General features: G+C 42.4%; 1 protein-coding gene across 1 annotated transcript in view; it reads right to left on the reverse strand.

Annotated features, from left to right (window-relative positions):
* GAS7 (growth arrest specific 7) overlaps nucleotides 1-20,118 on the reverse strand; it is a 140,355-nt gene that overhangs the window by 119,055 nt on the left and 1,182 nt on the right. The gene's annotated exons all lie outside the window — the stretch shown is intronic.

Consider the following 20,118-nt stretch of genomic DNA (forward strand, 5'->3'; position numbering starts at 1 on the left):
CTGAGTGTGGGTTAGAGTGTTGGGTGAACAGCCCCATTCTTGTCTTGTGTGAAGAGTGCCATTCTGTGCTACTGTTTAACTATGGGTTGTTAACCATGAACAACCAGAGTTCACAACCCAACAATAAACCATAGATTCTCTTTTTTGGTTGTTTGTGGTTAAGAACCCATAGTACAAGGTTCGCACATAATTATAATCCATAATTCACCGATAACCCACTATTCAATGGCAGCCCATATCGAGCCCATACTCTTTGGTGCCAATTTGTGAGAACCAGACCACAAACACACAACCTTCCCCAGCCACTTCACACCCAGGTTGCTCCTAGATGACTATTCCAGCCCCTGCTGGCTTCCTGCTGCTCCCCTTCTCTACTAATTTCCTGCTGGCTTCCTGAGCCCCCTCCCCTATCTGGCTTGTCACTAACCTTCTTAGTGCCCCCTCACTGCTCCACCTACTCTCTTTATCCACACCACACCCAGTTTACCAGATAGAAGTTTCTTTTTAATGTACAAATCCAGTTTAGAATCCTCCCTTCTTCTTTTTCCTTGGTGGTTGGGTGTGCTGCAAGGGAAGCATCAGCCTACAACCGCCTGCCTCCTTCATTTCCTAAGAATGTCTCTGAGTCCCACATATGGCCCAGAGGCATTCCTGGGAAATAAAGATGGCAGATGGAATTGCTTCACTTTATTTTGAAGCAATTCCAGCAGCTGAAACTGTTATTTAAAAAAAATAAAACGTGGGAGAGGTCAGGCACCTTGGTGGGCACCAAAAAAAGGTGTTTGGAGGCATATTGGTGCCCATGGGTCCCACACTGCCTGCCTGCACTGGGAAAATGACATATGGAAGTCTACACTAAAACTCAGCAACAACCGAAACCAGTCTTACAATGAAGCAATGTGGAGCTGCCACTTAAGGCAGCAATATTACAGAAAAGTAACCATTTTCCCCACCCCCTCCAACCTATGCGTACAATTGAAAGACATAGATTTTTAAAAAATAAAATGCAGTTTAGACTTTTTGTTTCAGGTATAAAAGAAAGTCTAAGGCCAGCAGCTACAGTTTAACATTTCCAACTCAATAAAATGATCATCTGGAAGGCCTCGTGTGTTAGCTATAGTGTCCATACCACGTGAGCCAGATGTTCAGAACTCATTTGTCCTAGGCAAGCAGCCACTGCGGAGGAAGACTAATTAAGCCCCATGCTGAATCATTTGCTGTGGTACATACAATATCCCAACAAGCGCTATGTGAACATTTCAGTCCTAACCAGAAGGGCCAGCTAGCATCAAACTTTCCTTCTCAACCCTTCTCAGCAAACTGGCCATCCAAGAAAAAGAAAAAGGAGTAATTAAAAGTGCTCTCCAAGCCAATTAGAAAAATGTAGCTCAGCCCATGAACTGAATTATCGGAAGCCAATCCAAAATTAAATGCATACATTTCGCATGAATTAATTACAAACAGTTGGTTCTTATGTACTGCAACCCTAATTTTGGTCTACAGTTGAACTGGGCTGGACATACCCTATTTTCTCATAATCTGTGCCTGCTAAAATCAAACATTGATTGTGCAGTCCACGCTTCATCACACAATCTGGTGCAGACAGTCTTCCACTTTCATTTTCCTCCATGTGAAAGCTACCACCCATGTTGACAATTTATCTCTCCCATTTTGCAAAACACATGTAAGTTATTGGTATGTAGGGGTGCATAATTGTATACATTTTTAACGTTATTTTACAAATATCCTGGGATTACAGTACCAGAGAAGCATATGCCCAGCAAATATGGAAAGGACAGCAGAGAACCAGTTAACTAATAAACAGATACCAAGGAGATCTTATTGATATACAGACTGGAAGGTTTCCCCCTGCAAGTTCCCAATCCATTCCTGCATTCAGGAAATGAGAACAACTTTTAGAACTGACAATTTCCTTCTGAACTTGCACCAAAACATGTCGATATTCCATCAGGTATGAGCAATTAACAATACTAACGTGTGTACATCACAGAAGCATTAAGAACTTTACTACAATCCTATTTGAGGGGGTGCCACAGAATGCAAAGAGACAGAGCCTAAACTCTCTCCAAGATTTCACTATTGAAAGTGATTACTTGGCTTAAAATAGTTAGTCCTATTATGAAGCAGGTGGTGAAGCAAAGGAAGTCAGAAGCTGTTGACACTGTAGATTTCAGAGAGCTCACTCCTGTTTTGAACAGCAGGTCCTGGTTGCAGCTGGCATGCAAACATATTTTGCCAAGCCATCGCTGAAGCTTACGTTTTATGTTGTCACTATAAGCTAAATACACTAAAGTATTTAGTGGGTGGGGGGAATTGGATAGGCTTCATGAATTATGTGATCAGAAATCCGTGGCTTCCCAAAACCCAAAATCACAGATAAGAACATAAGAAGAGCCATGCTGGATCAGACTTAAGGTCCATCTAGTCCAGTACTCTGTTCACACAGTGGCCAGCCAGCTATTGACAAGGAACCCAGAAGCAGGACACAGGTGCATCATGAGTGCCCATATTCCCTAGCAACTAGTGTATAAGCTTACTGCCTCTGATCCTGGAGATAGCACATAGCCTTCTCCTCCAGGAGTTTATCTAAACCCCACCCCCTTTAAAGCCATCCAAATTGGTGCCATCCCTACATCTTTTGGTAGCAAATTCCATAGTTTAGCTATGAGCTGTGTGAAGAAGTACTTGTTAGATACTCCATTAACAAATCTTACCAATTATAAATCTCTCATAAATGTAATTCTATAACTCCCATAGACAATATTTGTTTGGGGCCAACTACTTCTATGACTAACAATTCCCCACAACCTCTAACTTCATATTCTAGCTGCTAAAAGGTAGTCAACTCACAATAAAGATTCACAAGAAACATAGCTGTATGAAGTCTTCAATGTGCATTCATAGGCCAGTAGAGGGTATTTTGTTTTTGTTTTTTGATGGAGGAGGTGGAATCAGGTTTGCTCAACTTGCACTATGTTCTACACATGAAAAGCATGTCTGTCCAACTCATAGCATCAAAGCCCACATGGATATCTATTACAAGAGATTTCATTTCAGTCTTTCAACTGTTGCAGTGAGCTCTCTGGCAAGTAAAGACTAATTATTTGCCACTTTTCTGAAATACCTAACGTTGGAAATTAAGCCCATTGATCAGAGAACATCCGAGTGATCATCAAGTTCAACCCTCTAAGCCTTTGGTACTGTTCCTAGCTAAGTGTCCATGCTCAGTATATATAGCAACCTGGATGCACAGCCTGGACAGTGCTGTGCTTGAGTTGTGCCCAGAAAAGCACCTTTAACTTTTATACCCAGAAACATTAAAAAAATATTCACTTTTAGAAAGCTAGGTGTAGGTGTCAGAGCCTAGCACATGTCAAACCATTGGGAAGCTTTTGCAGGGTCCACATGATCTTTAAACCACTCACTTCACCGGCACTTCTACTTTCTACTGAAGTCTCCATTGTTGAACATTGTCAATGAGATGCTGGATTAGAAGAGTCAGTCTGAGTCAGAGTATATGAACATTGCAATGCAGCTTGAAAACATTGCATTTTTCTACTATACATCATGGGCCATGAGGTTTCAGTTAACAATAAAGTCATTTGTTCTGGCATCGCCATGTACCGGCACACAACATTGAACAATACGATGGATTAGCAAACATAACAAAGACACATCACAATGCAAACTCGTGCCATAGAGTTTCCCAAAAGAAACACAGAACTGCTTTCAGTAACCATCTAAGTTTGTAAGTCTTCCAGTCCCTGGATTTTGATCACCCTAGGAATTTCTTCAGCTGCTATGTTAGCTAGCAGAACACACACACACACACACCCCTCACACAAATAAAACTGAATTCACTAGGTGCCCTTCAGAACAACAACAACAACAACCCTAATACTATTCCTTAAATACAGTGGGAGTCAGATATTCCATTCTACACATTATAGACACCAACCATCCATTCTACACAATATTGTAGACATCAACCCTTGTGTCCACTTTCTTGTGTTACCTCAAGAAAATATTCCAATATACCAATTTTAAATGTCTTAGATTCCACCATGATGCTACAGCATATACTTAAAAAGCAAAAGATACTTTTAACATTGCAATTAACTTTTCATAGAATAATGGAGGGTGCAATTATTGACATACTTTTATCCAGGGTTGTGGTCTGAGCTTCGTTATAGGTGCCTTGAATAGGAACACACAAACTCCTCAAGTCACCTTTTGCCTTCTCAAAACATGCCTGGGTTGATGGGACAATTGTAGGGATCATCCTTCAGGTGAAGGAAAGAGCCACATAAATGCATTCTCTTGTGTAGGCGAGCATCCACGCCTATCAAAAATAGAACACAAAGTGCATACACACCCTTGAGTCTCATGCTTAGTGGCTACCTTCCTATACCTCTCACACAAGTCTCTTTGTGCAATACCCCATTAAATAAGATATTAAAAGCTATGCTAAAGAGCACCACCTAAAAGCTCAACACAGGACACCCAACTTCATTTAACCATCAGCTTCTGCTCCATATAAATAGAGCTGCTGTAGCTCCTTCAGATTCACAGCTCATCGCAATGACGGGCCATGAATACCTATTTGTTGCCTGCACTATAACCAATTTAGGTGGTCATTCAGACCAATACACACACAATAGGCTGGTGAAAGGATGATCAAGAGAAGAGCAAATTAACAATGGTTAATAACTTCTACACTTGTCATTTTAGCTCCTACAGATACATTTATTAAGCAAGCTCCTGTATGCTGTAAAGGAATATATATCCAGAGCTCTATTGCACAAGAGAGGCTCATATCCGTGAGATACAGGCTTACTTACTACAGAAAAGAATTGCAAAATCCCAAAGCTGCCAATCAAAGCAAGGTATAATCCCATGCTGCTATGATGCATATTTATAAGCGCAATTAAAGAGTAGGGCCTAATAAAATACATGAAATTATAATTATAGCACCAGTTCAGATGGCACAAACCAAAGCATTGCACCCTCATAAAAGTAAAGCATTGTCTAACGCACATAAAGGAAGTTCTGCCCTAGAAAATATGCTGATACTAAATTAAATGAATGTATTTCTTGGCAAACTAAATGTTCCATAACTATAAGAATTGAACCAATTATATGTGATTACGCAATAAATCTCATTAACTGAGCAAATTCTCCATTTCTTCAGAGGATGAACCAACCCCTTCTTTAAAATCCAAAGTGCATGGTTTGAGACGCGCGATTTCAGACCAATTGGTTAAGACTGTAAACTAGTTTCCACTATATCTTGGTCACACTGTCATCTAAATCACAATAAGGGCTGCCATCTTGTCATATTTTTAAACTCAATACTGCCATTGATCATGCCACTGGTTTCTTCCTCAATCCTGTTTTCCACTGCTCTCACCTCAAACATTTTAGTGAGTGCGACCCTAAATATACTGCACAGCAGGTAAGGGAGAAAGGGCAGATGATCGAGTCAAGGAAAGAAGCCATTTCATCGTGACCTTTGAAGGTATGCATCCTATGTCCAGGTTTCAAGGTGCCCATTCTTGGAACAATGGCTGGATCTCTCAATCTCACTCTCTCTTAATGCAAAGGCACTCCCTTTCGTGAATGGCCACCTTCAATCATGTACAATTTCCCTAGTGAACTGCAAGGTATGAGCTAATACACTGCTATTTCTTACTATCATTCAAATATTATTTGAATGAGCATCCTGCTGGTCTTAAACATTTTCAAACTTCAAATCAAATCTCGTTCTCCTTGCCCACAGAACTGGCCTTTTTTATTATTATTGATCCCACGAAGATGGAGACTGGAAGCAGAATAAGGACACCGCTATATGGAATCCAATACCAAAAGTTACTCTTTCAGGTTGCTCATAGCAAAAGGGGGCCTGCATTACCAGAGGTAGTATGTGTACATGTGTGCATCACCCATGGAATTGGATTGTAGGGCTATGCCCCCGGCCCAACCCTTGATATTATGTGATGGCACTGCCTCCACCATCTGCATGTTCAGTGCGGATGCTTGCACAGAAAAGTCTACACATGTAGGCTTTTCATGTGTTTTGGAATCTTGATTGTATGGGATTCCAGAATGCCTGGAAAGCCTATGAAAAGATAAGGGCTGGGGCAATCAGCATCACGTGACCTGTACTACCTGTGATGCCCATTCACTCAATGTACACATGGAGGCTTAAGTATGTTTTGAATCAGGCCATAAGTCATAGCAACTTTTCCTTCTGGTGACAACAATGTAAACCAAGTTGCATCTAAAGAGCAGCTTACAGGTTGTATCCAATGTTAGTCCTAAATAGAGTAGACCCATTGAAATGAGTGGGACTGAAATTAGTCATGATACAACCCTATGTTTCCTGAACCTTTAGCCAACACTGAAAAATTGCTGCTAGTGCTGCATAGCCAAACTCTCAGCAGTTTGTAGTGTGTTAGGTCCACATTTGCCCAGAACTATGATTTAGAAACAAAACAAAACTCAAAGGTATGTTCTGCCCAATTGAGAACTATCCTGCATGGAACAATGAATGTGGTACCACCTCCACCCTGCATCTCTCCAGTAATGTTTAGTGGAAAACAATGTTTTGATCGTACTCAGTGCTTCTCCATCCCTTTTCATTGGCTGCTGTTTGTGGGGGAGGGGAGGGGTTAAGCACAATGACATCATAGCATGTATTCTCTTAAATGAAATACTACTGGGGAAATATGGGGTGGCAGCAACCACAAATGTATTATAAGGTGCAGTTTTAGCCAAAGAGTAGCAACTCCCATCCAAACATCCACCTGATTTTATTCGAGACCACTGAGTGTAACGCTCCCAGCAGAATGGAGATTATTTTGTATACGTCCTAAGCATTAACTAGGATCCAATTACGTTTGATGTGGATCTTCTTCATTTAAAGCACACCAGTTTTAGCACATGATGAAGGCAGCAGGTGCATAATGCAAACAAAAGAGGAAAGGTGAATTCAAGGTAAAGGGAGGGAGGGTAAAAGTTCAGTACTTGCATGTGCTGGAACAGTCAGCCAGACGTGAGCCAGAACTGGCACTTGATGAGTAAACGGTGCAAAGAAAGAACTAATCTACAAAAGAGCTGTTTGGGGGGTGGGGGGAATAATAATCGCCAGGGAAACTGATTGGAAAAAGAAAAACAACAACATTAATACATATAAGCTAAGTTAGGTGAAAAGTTGGGAGATCTGCATTTGGAACCTATCACTAATGTTTTGTTTTGTTGTAGCCAAAGCAGCCATGGGCTAGAGAGGTGTAACCAGATTGGAGGTCACACAATTGAGGGAGCAATCCTTCACCATGCACCATGTTCCTGATCTAAATTCCCTCCCCCCAAAAATTCTATTTTCTCACAGGGGGAAAGATGTAGTGGCTTTAAAAGGGGGCAATCACAGCTGGTTTGCATATTCAAATACAGTTAACAGGTCTCCATGAAAATAGGATATCCCAGGATGAAGACAACCACCATCTCACTAGGCAAAAACTCCCTCCTCTGTCTCACACTCTATAAATCACGGGTGGCTGATATGTCTGTACTCACACGGCTTGTCTCAGAAGTTAAAAACCACTAATATAATGCAGTGGTAGTGGACTTTGCAACAGGGCCTGATCTAAGGCATGTTTCTTTAGGGCTTAACCCCAGAAACTGTTGTAAGAACTATCAAGTCTGGAAAAGTTTAGAACTCCACAGTGGAGTTTTTACACCACCGTTGAGAAATGTGTTGTCTGGAGGGAAAACTCCGTACAACGGTGGAAGTTTTTTTGGAAAACATTCCATGCTGAATATCCATGCTGTGCAGAGGAGAGCTCCTGCACAACTGTTGTGTTGTGTGGAGGACTCCGTGGAGTTTCCCAATACATTGAGTTAACTTTTCCCACTGGCTACCAAGTTCCCTGGCAAAAGTGGTGAAAGGAGGGAGTGACGCTCTAGAAGAACTGCCAGGACTGAGGGAGGAGAGGGGGCAGAGGAACTGTCAATCAAATGTCGTGTTGACTTTTACTCAACTCCACGGGAGCCCACAGTCACACAACGGTGGAGTTAGAACATGTGTGGGTAGTACCCCCTACAAAATCAACTGTTGAGTAGAGTGTAGAGAAACGTGATGTCTGAACTGACTGAATGCCTCCCAAGCATATACAGTGAACGTTATCAGCCACTGATCAGACTCACATGTCTCAGAAAGGATCAGTCTTCTGAGAAGGCTTTCACCCCCAGCAAAAAATCTCTCTCTCTCTCTCTCTCTCTCTCTCTCTCACACACACACGCGCACACACACACACACACACACACACACACACACACTGTTTATTATTTGCTTTTTAGGACACAATCCTATGCATGTTTAGACAGAAAAAAGTCCTACAGCTCTGCTGACTAGGGAATGCTGGGAGTTGAAGGACTTTTTTCTGTCTAAACATGCATAGAACAAACCACCACAAGCAGAAGGTGGACCTAAGGGCATCTGCAGAGATCAGATACTCATCTGACCCATGAAGGCCAGCCCACATAATTGTGCTGCCTCAGACCTACAATAAGAAACTCCCTAATAACAAGGCTGACCAAGTAACTCCACATCATCTACAGTGGCGGGGGGACGGACCTGCAGGCTTCCACACATTGTTGGACTCCCAAACTCCCATCATCTCCAGCCAGCATGGACAATGGTCAGGAATGATGGGAACTGAGCTCCAACATCTTCTGGAGTGCCACAGACAGGCAGTGACTCCACAAGGTCACAGGTTGGAGTCCCTCCGAACCCTGCCTGGAGATGCCAGAGAATGAACCTGCAACCTTATGCGTGCAGAACATGTGCTCTCTCTCCTCCCATCAAACACACTGCCCTTGTGCTAATACCTCCACACCTCCAGGAATAGGTACACACTTTTCCAGGGTGTTGAAAAAATTAATGAAAGAAAAGAGACCTAGCAGACAAGAAGTTTAGAGTTGGAGACAGACAATATTTACATGGTCTGAATGCCAAAACGTTGTCTTTCTAGGTTTCCCCTTCTTTTGTGAAGTGCCACCCAGCGCCTACTCCATAGAACAGCAAAACTGACATGAAACGCCTTTTCTTCCCAAAGATGTGTGATTTCACTGAAATAGGACAAATGGGGCATCTCCTAGTTTTGAAAGTCATTTATTTTTCTTTTAACTGACTAGATATATCCTATATAAGCCAAAGACAACAGGGATTAGTTTGTTGTGTGTGTGTTTTTAAAAGCCTACTTCACACATTAAGTGCATAAGGTGTTTCACAGGGCCAGCTCCAGGTCTGAGGGGTCCTTTGCAAAGGGTACGCTAGTGGGGGCCCTCCTCCATCAGGCGGCACTGGCAGGATCAAGCCACTCTTTTAATGTTGCTGAGCAATGCTAAGCCATGGTATATGGTGGTCAGATACAACAGCCTGGTACCGAGGGTGATGGGGAGGGGGGGCATGGCAAGCAGTGTACCCTGTCAGTTGCCCAAGGGTGCCAGATGTTGCTGCCATCCCTAGCGTCTCATCTCCACTGATAAAGCATCAGGTAGCTGATAATGAATAAGACTCCTCTCTGCCCAAGACCCTGGGAGCCACTGCAAACCAGAGGAGACAATACCGGGTTTGACCTTATATAAGGGAGCCTCTTATGTAGCTCCCTGTTGAGCATTCGCCCTATTGGAAAGCATGAGTTTGATCCTGTGTAGTTTATGAAATGAGATGGCTGATGAGATGAGAGGTATGGCAAGAGGTGTAGTAATTTCTGTCCATTAGCATTTCATATTTATGTGACGGGTGTATACGCTTTTAAAATGGTTGTATGTTTTAATTCTGCTGTAAGTTGGCTTAAGTCTTCTTCTTTTTTGAATGGTGTTTAACAACAACAACAACAACAACAACAACAGATTCCTTTGCTAAACATCCATTCATACTTAGGATTGAAGAGATTACACTGGATACATCTTATCACCAGTACATATAGATTTACTGAATACCTGGTGGGCTACTTTAGTATGTTCAGATCTGAGCAATGATCAGAGAGGATATACTTCTTATAAACCTATCCCAGAGGCCCATTCTCAAGAGTTATTCTTTCCTGGCTTATTTTAGATCTATAGAGTTTAGCAAACAAAGCCCTTTCTACACAAGACAGGCAAGGACAAGACACATAGCAATTAACCTGCTTGGAGCTCCAATGTTTTTTTTCAGAAAAGTAGGATGGATTTTAAAAAAATTAAACACAAACAAGGCACTCTTTCCAGATAATTGATTTTTGTACAAAAATGCAGCAACATTAGATGGAATGCAACCCAAAACACCATTCCTGAGAATAGCACATTTGTTCTTAGTTCTTACTCTAGGTAACTTTCCAGCACTCACGCCATAATGTTTTGTTTGCTAGAAAAATGCAACCTTGCCCAGTTAGACTTCCTCTTGCAATTGTGAACGCTCTGAGGACTATCGACTGCATGGATAGATAGTGCCTGCAACATTACTAGTCTAGTGATCAGCAACAGCTCCCCCACCAGCGCCCTTATCATATTCTGTACTTTTAAAATGCAGATGCCTTTTTAAATGAGCAGCCCCATTCATGCATGAGAGAGTTTACCTAGCCCTACATAAGGGGAAAAAGCAAAGAGGTCCCAAACAGATCTCTGAAGCATCTCCATCACGGCCTCAATTGTGAGCTTTTTGCTGGCCCCTTTTATATGTTCCTAATATGTGTGTGTGTGTGTGTGTATACATTCACATCCCTACCTCTCCGTCAGAATGCCATCCAAAGAAAAGCCAACTCATACAGTGACTTCACTTTGATGAAAAATGGTTGCTTGTATTAGCCTTGATTTATCAAAGCTGAGTATTCGTACCCTTTGAACCATGTTCCTTCCATCCTTACTTTTCCCACTGACATCACCAATTACATCAGCAATACCACTGCAACAAGGAAGGACATCCCGTGATGCTACAGTGTGTCATGCAGCAGGAGTTGCTCACAGGAGATGTTCTTTCAGAAAATGAAACACATAGGAACCCCCCCCCTCTTTTTTTTAATCACTAAGGTTCAATCTCAGAATTTATTTGCTGATCTAGGGGTTAGCCCAGAACTTCTTAAGAAAGAAAGAAAGAAAGAAAGAAAGAAAGAAAGAAAGAAAGAAAGAAAGAAAGAAAGAGTCAACTTCAGACTTCAAAAATATTGTCTTCTTGGATAAAGCCAGGTAGTGGAACCTGGAGAGAACCCAAAGGAACAAAGTAGATCAAGAGTAGAGCCACAGAGAAGAGGACTGGGTAAAGCAGACCACAACCTGTCCTGAACAGCAGGGGTTAAGAGGCATAACTTTCAGGTGAGAAAAGTATGGATTCAGCAAAGGTTTGAGTCCTGGTATCTCTAACTAAACCACAGCTTAATTACAGTATATTCTCAGGATAGCTTACTCCACTTTCATCTTCACTTTCACTAAGCAGTCACACTTTGCAACAACTTTGTAAACATGGTTCAAAAAGCCTCGCTGGCAACTAATTTTCAACAGGTACCACATTTTGAATTGAGCAAGACCTAGCAGCATAGGCACTTCCCACTAACTGCTGCCCAAGCCCACACACAAGCAAGGGGCTATTTAACCCCCCCCCCAATATAAATAGCAACAGACGCTCCAACGGAATTCTTCCCTCATTCAGCTCAGAGAGAAACCTGCACAAATCAAGGGACAGAGGTGTGAGTAGTTCAGAACTGAACCTGCAAAAGGTGGTGGTGTGGGGAGGGAGGGAAGAGACAGAGGGGAAAAAAACAGGAAAATGCAGGGGTAAACATTCTCCTTCCTTTCAATTTTCCCAAAATCCCTGGTGGGGGAAAACAAAGGGAATTTATTTATTAGTTTATTTAACTTTCCCATTCCTGTCCCCTACCCCAGGCCTTCACCTCTCTAATACTGGGTACAAAAGTGCTGAAGAAACCAACTTGATCACGTCTTCTTATGGCAACAAATCCCATTATTATTATTATTATTATTATTATTATTATTATTAATTGCATTTATATCCCGCTTTTTTTCATCCAAGGAACCCAAGGCGGCATACATGATCCTCCTCTTCTCCATTTTATCCTCACAACAACAACCCTGTGAGGTAAGTTGGGCTGAGAGTCTGTGACTGGCCCAAAGTCACCCAGTGGGTTTCCATGGCTGAGTGGAGACTAGAACCTGCATCTCCCGACTCTCAATCCAACACTTAGCCACTACACCACACTGGCTCTCCCTTGACTCTCTTTATCCCTGGAGGTGTTTGTATGTTCAAGGCCAAAGTGAAAGACGGTCCCTGAATAATCAGGATATGTACCATGTGCATTATAATACGATTCCTTTCCGCTGTGCACTCAGGACCCCATATGTCCTGGCTGAGCAAAATGTGTTCCACTCCCACACTCGCTTGTTGCGCAGAAGTTCCCCACACAACCTGTGGAGCAGGGAAGAAAGGGATTAAGCTAGCAGATAACGGTCCACTTCTATCACAGAGCAAGAGAACCTCAGGAAGGGATGTCAGAACTCATATGATCCAGAATGGCATCATATGAGTTCGGAGTTCTATGAATCCGACTTGAGGATTTTGCAGCAGACCAACTTTTTCAAAGTCATGCAGAACCCGCACGCCTGAATGTGAATGAATGCAAGTAGAATGAAATGCTTGTTTAAAAAATCCGATTCTGTCAACGAGCAGGTGAGGGAAGGAGAAATGCCTGAAAATCCACAAAACACAGATGGAATGGATTTAACATAATCTGTACATCCCTAATCCCAGTGTTACCTATCTTGCCATTTCAGGCAGCAACAGTAGTATGGGAAGCTGTATCTGCAACAACAGCCTTGAATGAGCAACCTCACCATCCCACTACCAACATGGTAAGATAAAAACACTTACTTTACAAATGTGAATTAGCAGCACATAGGAAGCAACTGATCTTTTAGATGGCTGGCAAGCAGAACTATTTTCCCCCTATCAAAAATCTGTTTTTCGCATCTACATATAAAACTAAGACCCACTGAAGACAACTGCAGCTCTCTGCAAACGTATGGGTGCTGGCAGAAGGTGCCAATTTCCAAGCTGTCCCCATCAGTACTGGAATGACACATTATGCTTCATAAGAGAGATGTGTAGCTATGGGAGGTGACAGCAGCTATAAAAAGTCCTGACGTTTTTCAGTGAGCAAAATTTGCATTGGCTGCTGCTCCTTTACTTAAGTGGTTTCTCAAAGCCACCAGTCAAAAGAGAAAAAGAAAATAACACTTGATACACACACCCAAATAATCTGTTGTAAAATATTAGTATTGTACAAATGTCACCATCACAGGATCAAATGCTCACAAAGAAAATACTGAGCCATACTAGGGCAACACACTGTTCAGGCCTAGGGCTCATCTACACCAAGCAGGATATTCCACTTTCAAAGCGGTATGAAAGCAGTATATAAAAAGCAGGAGCCACACTCCTGCTTTATAATGGTATTGAAGTGCACTGACAACTGTTGGGGCCCACTGCACATACCATATACCGCTTTCATACTGCTTCATAGTGGAATATCCTGCTGGGTGAAGATGTGTCATGGGCCCCAACAGTTGTCAGTGCACTTCAGTACCACTATAAAGTAGTAGTGTAGATCCTATAGTGCACTTCAATACAGCTATAAAGCAGTAGTGTATATGCCCTTTATATACCACTTGCATACTGCTTTCATAGTGGAATATCCTGCTCGGTGTAGATGAGACCCTAGGCTTAGCAACAGTCAATTGCTATAACCATTACCTTTTATATACAAAACATAACCTACTAAAACATTTAACAATTTAGTCTGCAATCCTATGCTCATTTACTTGGGAGTAAGCTCCACTGAATACTGTATAGCTTACTTCCAGGTAAATATGCATAGGGTTGCACTTCAAGAACATACAGTAAATTAAACACAGCAGGCATTAAAATGAAGTTTTATTCCACTTTTGCACCTTCTGAATTATAGGCTGCCGCAGTGGCTAAAATGTCTCTCCTGCGTAAATTGGAAAAGGCCAAGCCCACATCAGGCCAGCTCACTTCTTAAGGCCTATAAGAGAAAGCTGAAATTCAGAATGCCTGCTGGAGCAAATCTTCTCACCCATTGTAGAAGCCTGCATCTAGAATTCTGCACCCAAATAATGCAACAGGAAATGAATTTATTTTGCAAGCATCTTTGCACAATTGGGAGCAGTGGCTTCAGGCAGAGGAAGTGGATTTGCTTGAAGCCATCTGTACTTTTGACATGGAGCACCTTTCTAAGTGGCATACCACACCTGGAATGACATGGGTTAAACGTGCCAGGGGTCAAATGATGGCATCACACAGCAGTGGGGTGGATGTTTGCTTTCTTCCAACCCTAAAGTTAATGGATTTATAGTCTGATAACAAAACTTTATTTACTAATATAGCACATTTCAATACTGCCCAATTGCCAAAGCTCTCTGGGAAGTTCACGAAACATTTAAGATCGGCTGTAGCACAATGCAGCATTATTTAGAAGGGACTGAACTGTTAGAGTAAAGGAAGACCAACTCTGAATAAGTACGGGAGGGAGACAGAAGATATGAGAGAGGGCAGAGTTGTGTACGTGCATGTGCTCCAATGGGCCCCAAACACCCAGGACAGTCCTGTTTTTCTTATACTTACACCTGGTAAATCATCCCCACTGCTGCTGCCGCCACTCTTCCTGTTGGGGATGCATGATTAAAATTTACTAATGTGAGTTAGTGGCGTTATCTTTCTTCAGAGTTCAGCCCCCTCTTCTGAGTCTCTAAACATTCCAATCTCCAAGTGGAGGGTTGGATACACCTTTAGAATATCCAGGCACTGCCCCTTAGTGTTTAAGTGTTTCCATTTACATGTATGCGCACAGAACCTGGAGGGTGCAATCCTATGCATGTTTAACAGGAGAAAAAGTCCTACAATCCCCAGCATTCCTCCTCCTACATGGGGAGTTGGATAACGTTTTTTCTGTCTAAACATGCATAGGATGCCACCCTAAAGTTATTTTCCCTTCACATTTTCTCCCTCTGCACACGAAGGAGCAAGAGGCACATGAGCTCAAGGCTTACTACACCATGCTCTTGTAACACCAAACCATGGTTTAGCGTTGTGACTAAATGCAGCCATTGTAGGGCAACCATGTTTTTTTCTAATCATTAACCAAGCAAATATAACCTTTGATTTTAAATCAGTGCAGGACAGGCTTGTCCAGTGCAGACAGAACAGAGGATTCAGCAGTGTTCAATAGTGGGGGAGAGAGGCTTGCCTAGTGATCTGTTATTGTGAGATCCAGAATGTTATCCAGAAGTGCCCGTTGTCATTTGTGATATGTGGAGAGTATAGAGGAACATTCAATCCTGCTTCTTTAACCCTGCCCTCCTTTGGTTTCCAATTATGTTGATAAGATCTTCTCTGCTCTCATGAGGGCTAGAAACTTCAATAAATCAAGAGCTAGGATTGTCATATTTCTGCCAAAGTAACATTCTACCCAACAAGCCAGACTCCAAATTGTTTGTTGTTCCTCACACCTTGGACTCAACATGTGGACTTTTGTTCACATAACCAATTTCAAGAGCTTGGGTTCTTAATCTATGGCCCTGACCCACATCCAGTTCTCTAAACCATGGTTCCCAAATGGCTCTTACTTCCAGAAGAGCCCAGCTATTGAGAGCAATCTCCTTAACAAAGTAAAGGTACTTAGCTACTCTGCCAGGGCCAATAACATAATCTCCAGTAGTCATACTGGTTCCATTAACCTCTCTCCTATCCAAATTTACAATCAAGAATCACAGGGCTGGAAGGGATCCCAAGAGGACATGCAAACCAACTCCAAACCCGTAACACTACCCTGTCCTTAGAAAAATGGCCTGTTCTTAAAAGAATAAGAACAATCTGTTCATTTCTGCCTTCCCTGTGAAGGCAGAAATGAACAGATTAATACTCTCATTGAAAACATACATAAGTAAAGCACATACACAGAGTTATATTTCCTCCACCACATATGTTTTACCATGTGCTCCTGCTTCGTGCAGTCTCCATGTTTCTTGACACAGTTCTAATTAGTCAACAACATTGTATGGATTTGTAGGCCTTAGAGCATAAATAAGGACATGGTCATTACCCGATCATCTTAAACAGGCCTAACAGGAACAAACTAATTGAGAGCAATTACACTCTGCTGGGGAAACAAACAGCACATAAGAACCACTTCAGAAACATGGTCAGCAAAGAGCAGTGCTAAAGAGATGTGTTATTACTGCCGCAGCCAAAGGGTTTTAAGCTTCAAAAACAGGAAAAGGAGTGAACACCAAAATACTGGGGAAATTGTCCTTCATATGAGAAAGGACCTATACACCTTCTTAAATATCCCTTACAACTTGGCTCTCAAAGCTGTTAAAGATTTGGTTTGTATGTTTTTTAAAATAAATAAATAAATATAAAACTACAACTCTTTCTGAGCCCACAGAGAACTCTATTTAAAATATACACATCTCTGCTAACCGTCAACAGCTAAAGTTTCTATGGCTGAATTTCAAAAACAGTTCAACAGCTTGTTAAAAACACTAATGATCTTTCTTTCATACGCATCGGTGGGGCAGGCATGTTCTCTCACCTTGCAGATACAAGTGCAAAAATAAGCAAAAGAGGAGGGGAAATAACCTAAATTGCTGGATTTGGGTTGAGAACGTGAAGCCAAATCATATGGGAAGAATTCCTCATTTCCATGTTATCCTTGTGTGTGTCCCAATTACAGCTTTGTTATTTGCATAATATTCCTCCAAGTCTTACGAAAACAATATGACATGTCATTCACTCCCAATAGATGAAGGTTGGGACAATAACCATGCTGCTGTGCTCTACCCCAACCTTATACATTCCCCTGCACACAGAAAAAGAGGAGGACACAATCTTGCAAGACTCTGAAGTGTGGGCCCAACAACTTAGGCTGAGTTCAGACAACAAGCTAATCAACTGGAGGGGCAGGGTAGGTAATAGGAACAGAACGGGAAAGAACCGTTGATGAGCATGTCGTCCGAACTCAGCCTTAGTCTAGGAATTACATACAGTAAGAAAACTCTTCTGCTGATTTTCAGATGGTAGCAATTTCAATAGCATTTCCCTGCATGGCCCCTCCTGTTGCGTATCACCATTTACGTCACAAATAGCAGCCAATAAGCATCAGGGTTCCTTACAGTACCACACTCTGCACAGCAATCCTAACAACAAGGGAGGAATAACACTACACAGAAAAAGAAATTGGCGTAAGTGCTGGCTTAGATGCAATATCTCCACAAAAGGAGAGCAGCTGCAAAGGAAGATGCATAGGCAATATGCTGCAAATTCACATTTTTAGCAAAACAACTGACTGGAGAAATATTGCAACTCTTCACCATAGTCTGGCCTATCAACTCAAGCATTTTATTCGTATGTACAGTGAAACAGGACTCAAGCTCTCAAAAGCCTTTCCTGGGGAACACACCACTCTCATGTCCTATTTGTGGGCTTCCTACAGGTAGCTGGGTAGCCACTGCATGAAGAGAATGCTGGACCAGACAGGCCTCTGGTCTGAACCAGCAGGGCTCTTCTTCCGTTCTAAACAACAGGATTGATACTACCTGGAATGTACAGCATAGTCTCAAAATGTCATGCTTAATGCATCGTCAGTATCCACTATTAAGCTGCAAAGTTAGCCTAACCCCACTTACTTGGAAGGAAGCAATAGTGAACTCATTGGGACTTACTTCCAAGTAGACCTGTATACATTGCACTGTTAAAGGTGGCTTTTGACTTGCCTATCCTGGCCCTCCAATAATGCTACAGCAACACCCATTTATACATATTCTTTTTAGTCATTTGTGGCACACTGATAATCTGAAAGGAAAAACACTACCAATTTAACAGTTCATATAACAGATTCTCTGCCAGGTTGTCTAGAGGTGATTCTAATTCTCCACAGGTGACCATGCGTGCAGCTATATATAAGCCTATGCTAATTATACTTGCCCTTTTGAATATACATGCCCTTGTTAATTGTGTGTTTGGACTTCAAACACGTAGAAAAGGCTACAGCCCCACAACCATCTGCATTTCACAAAGGTTTGTTACACACACAGAGACCATCAGTATTTCAGTTCCCTGGAAAAATACACAAAATACCTTGATGGCCAGTTAACCTATTCTGCAATCAGAAAAAGTCATATAAAATTATTAATTATGCTGATGCTGATGCTGTGTAGTCTGATCATAGAGGCCTACAATGTCTTGCATTTCTTGGCAGCAGAATTTGACTTTTTTTGGTGAAATGTCCGCAAAACCTTTAACACAGATGGGAAATCAGTAGATCTATAAGTCTACTTACAAATACTTACTTATGGTTTTGAATACCATATGTTCAAGTGTGATCTTGACAGTTTGTACATGTTACAGACGTATATGTTCCAGAAATGGCAAGTCTCAAAATCCAGGTTGTCAATAGAGGTGGGATGCCTCTTCATATAAGTTGCTAGGGGGAAATTAGCAGGAGGATGCTATAGTGCTCATCTTCTGCTTGTGTGGGCTTCCCATAGTCCAGGCCTGGGAGACCAAATCTGTCCCTCTGGGATTACCCAAGTGACCATGCCCCTTTCTCCTAAGGCTTAGTCCCAAACAGTATGAGCTTTAAGCTAAAATATGCTAGTATTTTTGGTTATTGGGGGGGGGGGCTGGCCCTTTTGCCTGCAGCCCCACCCCTTTTGTGTTCAGTCCCACCCATCACTGAAATGTGGCCCCAAAGCTTCTCCAAAATGGAATTCGACCCTCAATCTGAAAGAGGTTCTGCTCCCGAACCATAAGCATCTGGTTGGCCGACATGGTCACAGAATGCTGGCTTAGATAGGCCATGGGGCTGATTCAAAGGGCTCTTCTTAGGTTAGACTGCTCCATACCAAGAAGAAAGCTTTGCCAGCAGCCCTTCCTAATCAGTGACACTTCCAAGTAAATAAACATGTAAATTATGAGTCTGGCTCAGAGTTGCTATGGGACCATATTACATTAACACCATTCAGCTGTACTTGCACAGCAGTGCACATCCTAGAACGGAATCGCATGAGCTGAGCCCTGTCGACTATTTAAGAAATAAATCCTGCCAAAGTAAAAGTTCATGCATTTTAATTGGAATGTGTGTCACATGTGCTAACTATAGCTTTAAACAGAGGGCTCTTCCCTTCTCTCACCACTCCCCCTCAGCTCAATAGAGTGGTCTATCAGAGCTTAGCCATATGTAAACATTACTGTCTTCCAATAGAAGGCTACAGTGAATTTATGATTAATGTAGACAAATTGGTGTGTGTGCGTGTGTGTGTGTGTGTGTGTTAGAAGCTACGTCAGTGGATCACATTGAAGCCATAGTCAGAATGTTAAGATGTGCAGCCCAACAATGCTGTCAGAAAGGAACACCCTCACCTTCTTGGACCACTTACAAAATCAGACCAGTGTGGCACACTCTATGGCAGCTGTCCCCAACCTGGTGGCCTCTAGATATTTTGAACTACAACTCCCAGTATCCCTGCCCATTGGCCATGCTGGATGGGGCTGATGAGAGTTGAAGTCCCAAACTTCTGAAAGGCACCAGGTTGGGGTAAGCTACACTATGCGCATTACAACTGGTAAAGTAATTAAGAGTGATCACCCGATTGCTCTGTTGTACAGCAAGTCCCATTTGCATAAAAAAAAATAGGATGCTGCCTTATACTGAGTCACACCAATGGTCCATCAAGCTCAGTATTGCCTTCTGCATTGGAACAGCAGTGGCCCTCCAAGGTTTCGGAGAGGAGACTTTCCCAGCCCTGCCTGGAGATTCCTAGGATTGAACCAGGGACCTTCTGCATGCAAAGCAGTTGCTCTGCCACTGAGCCACGGCCCCTCCCAGAACTCCAACCTGACACCTTGGCTAGTCAGTGTACTGTAGACAATACTGAGCTGGATGGCCCAATGGTCTGACTCAGTAGAAGGTGGCTTCCTATGCTGTGGAGGAGGGGGAGTTACTCATCTCCCCATGTGCTGAAATG

The sequence above is a fragment of the Elgaria multicarinata genome, chromosome 3, assembly GCF_023053635.1.
Source record: "Elgaria multicarinata webbii isolate HBS135686 ecotype San Diego chromosome 3, rElgMul1.1.pri, whole genome shotgun sequence".
Classification (NCBI taxonomy): domain Eukaryota; kingdom Metazoa; phylum Chordata; class Lepidosauria; order Squamata; family Anguidae; genus Elgaria; species Elgaria multicarinata.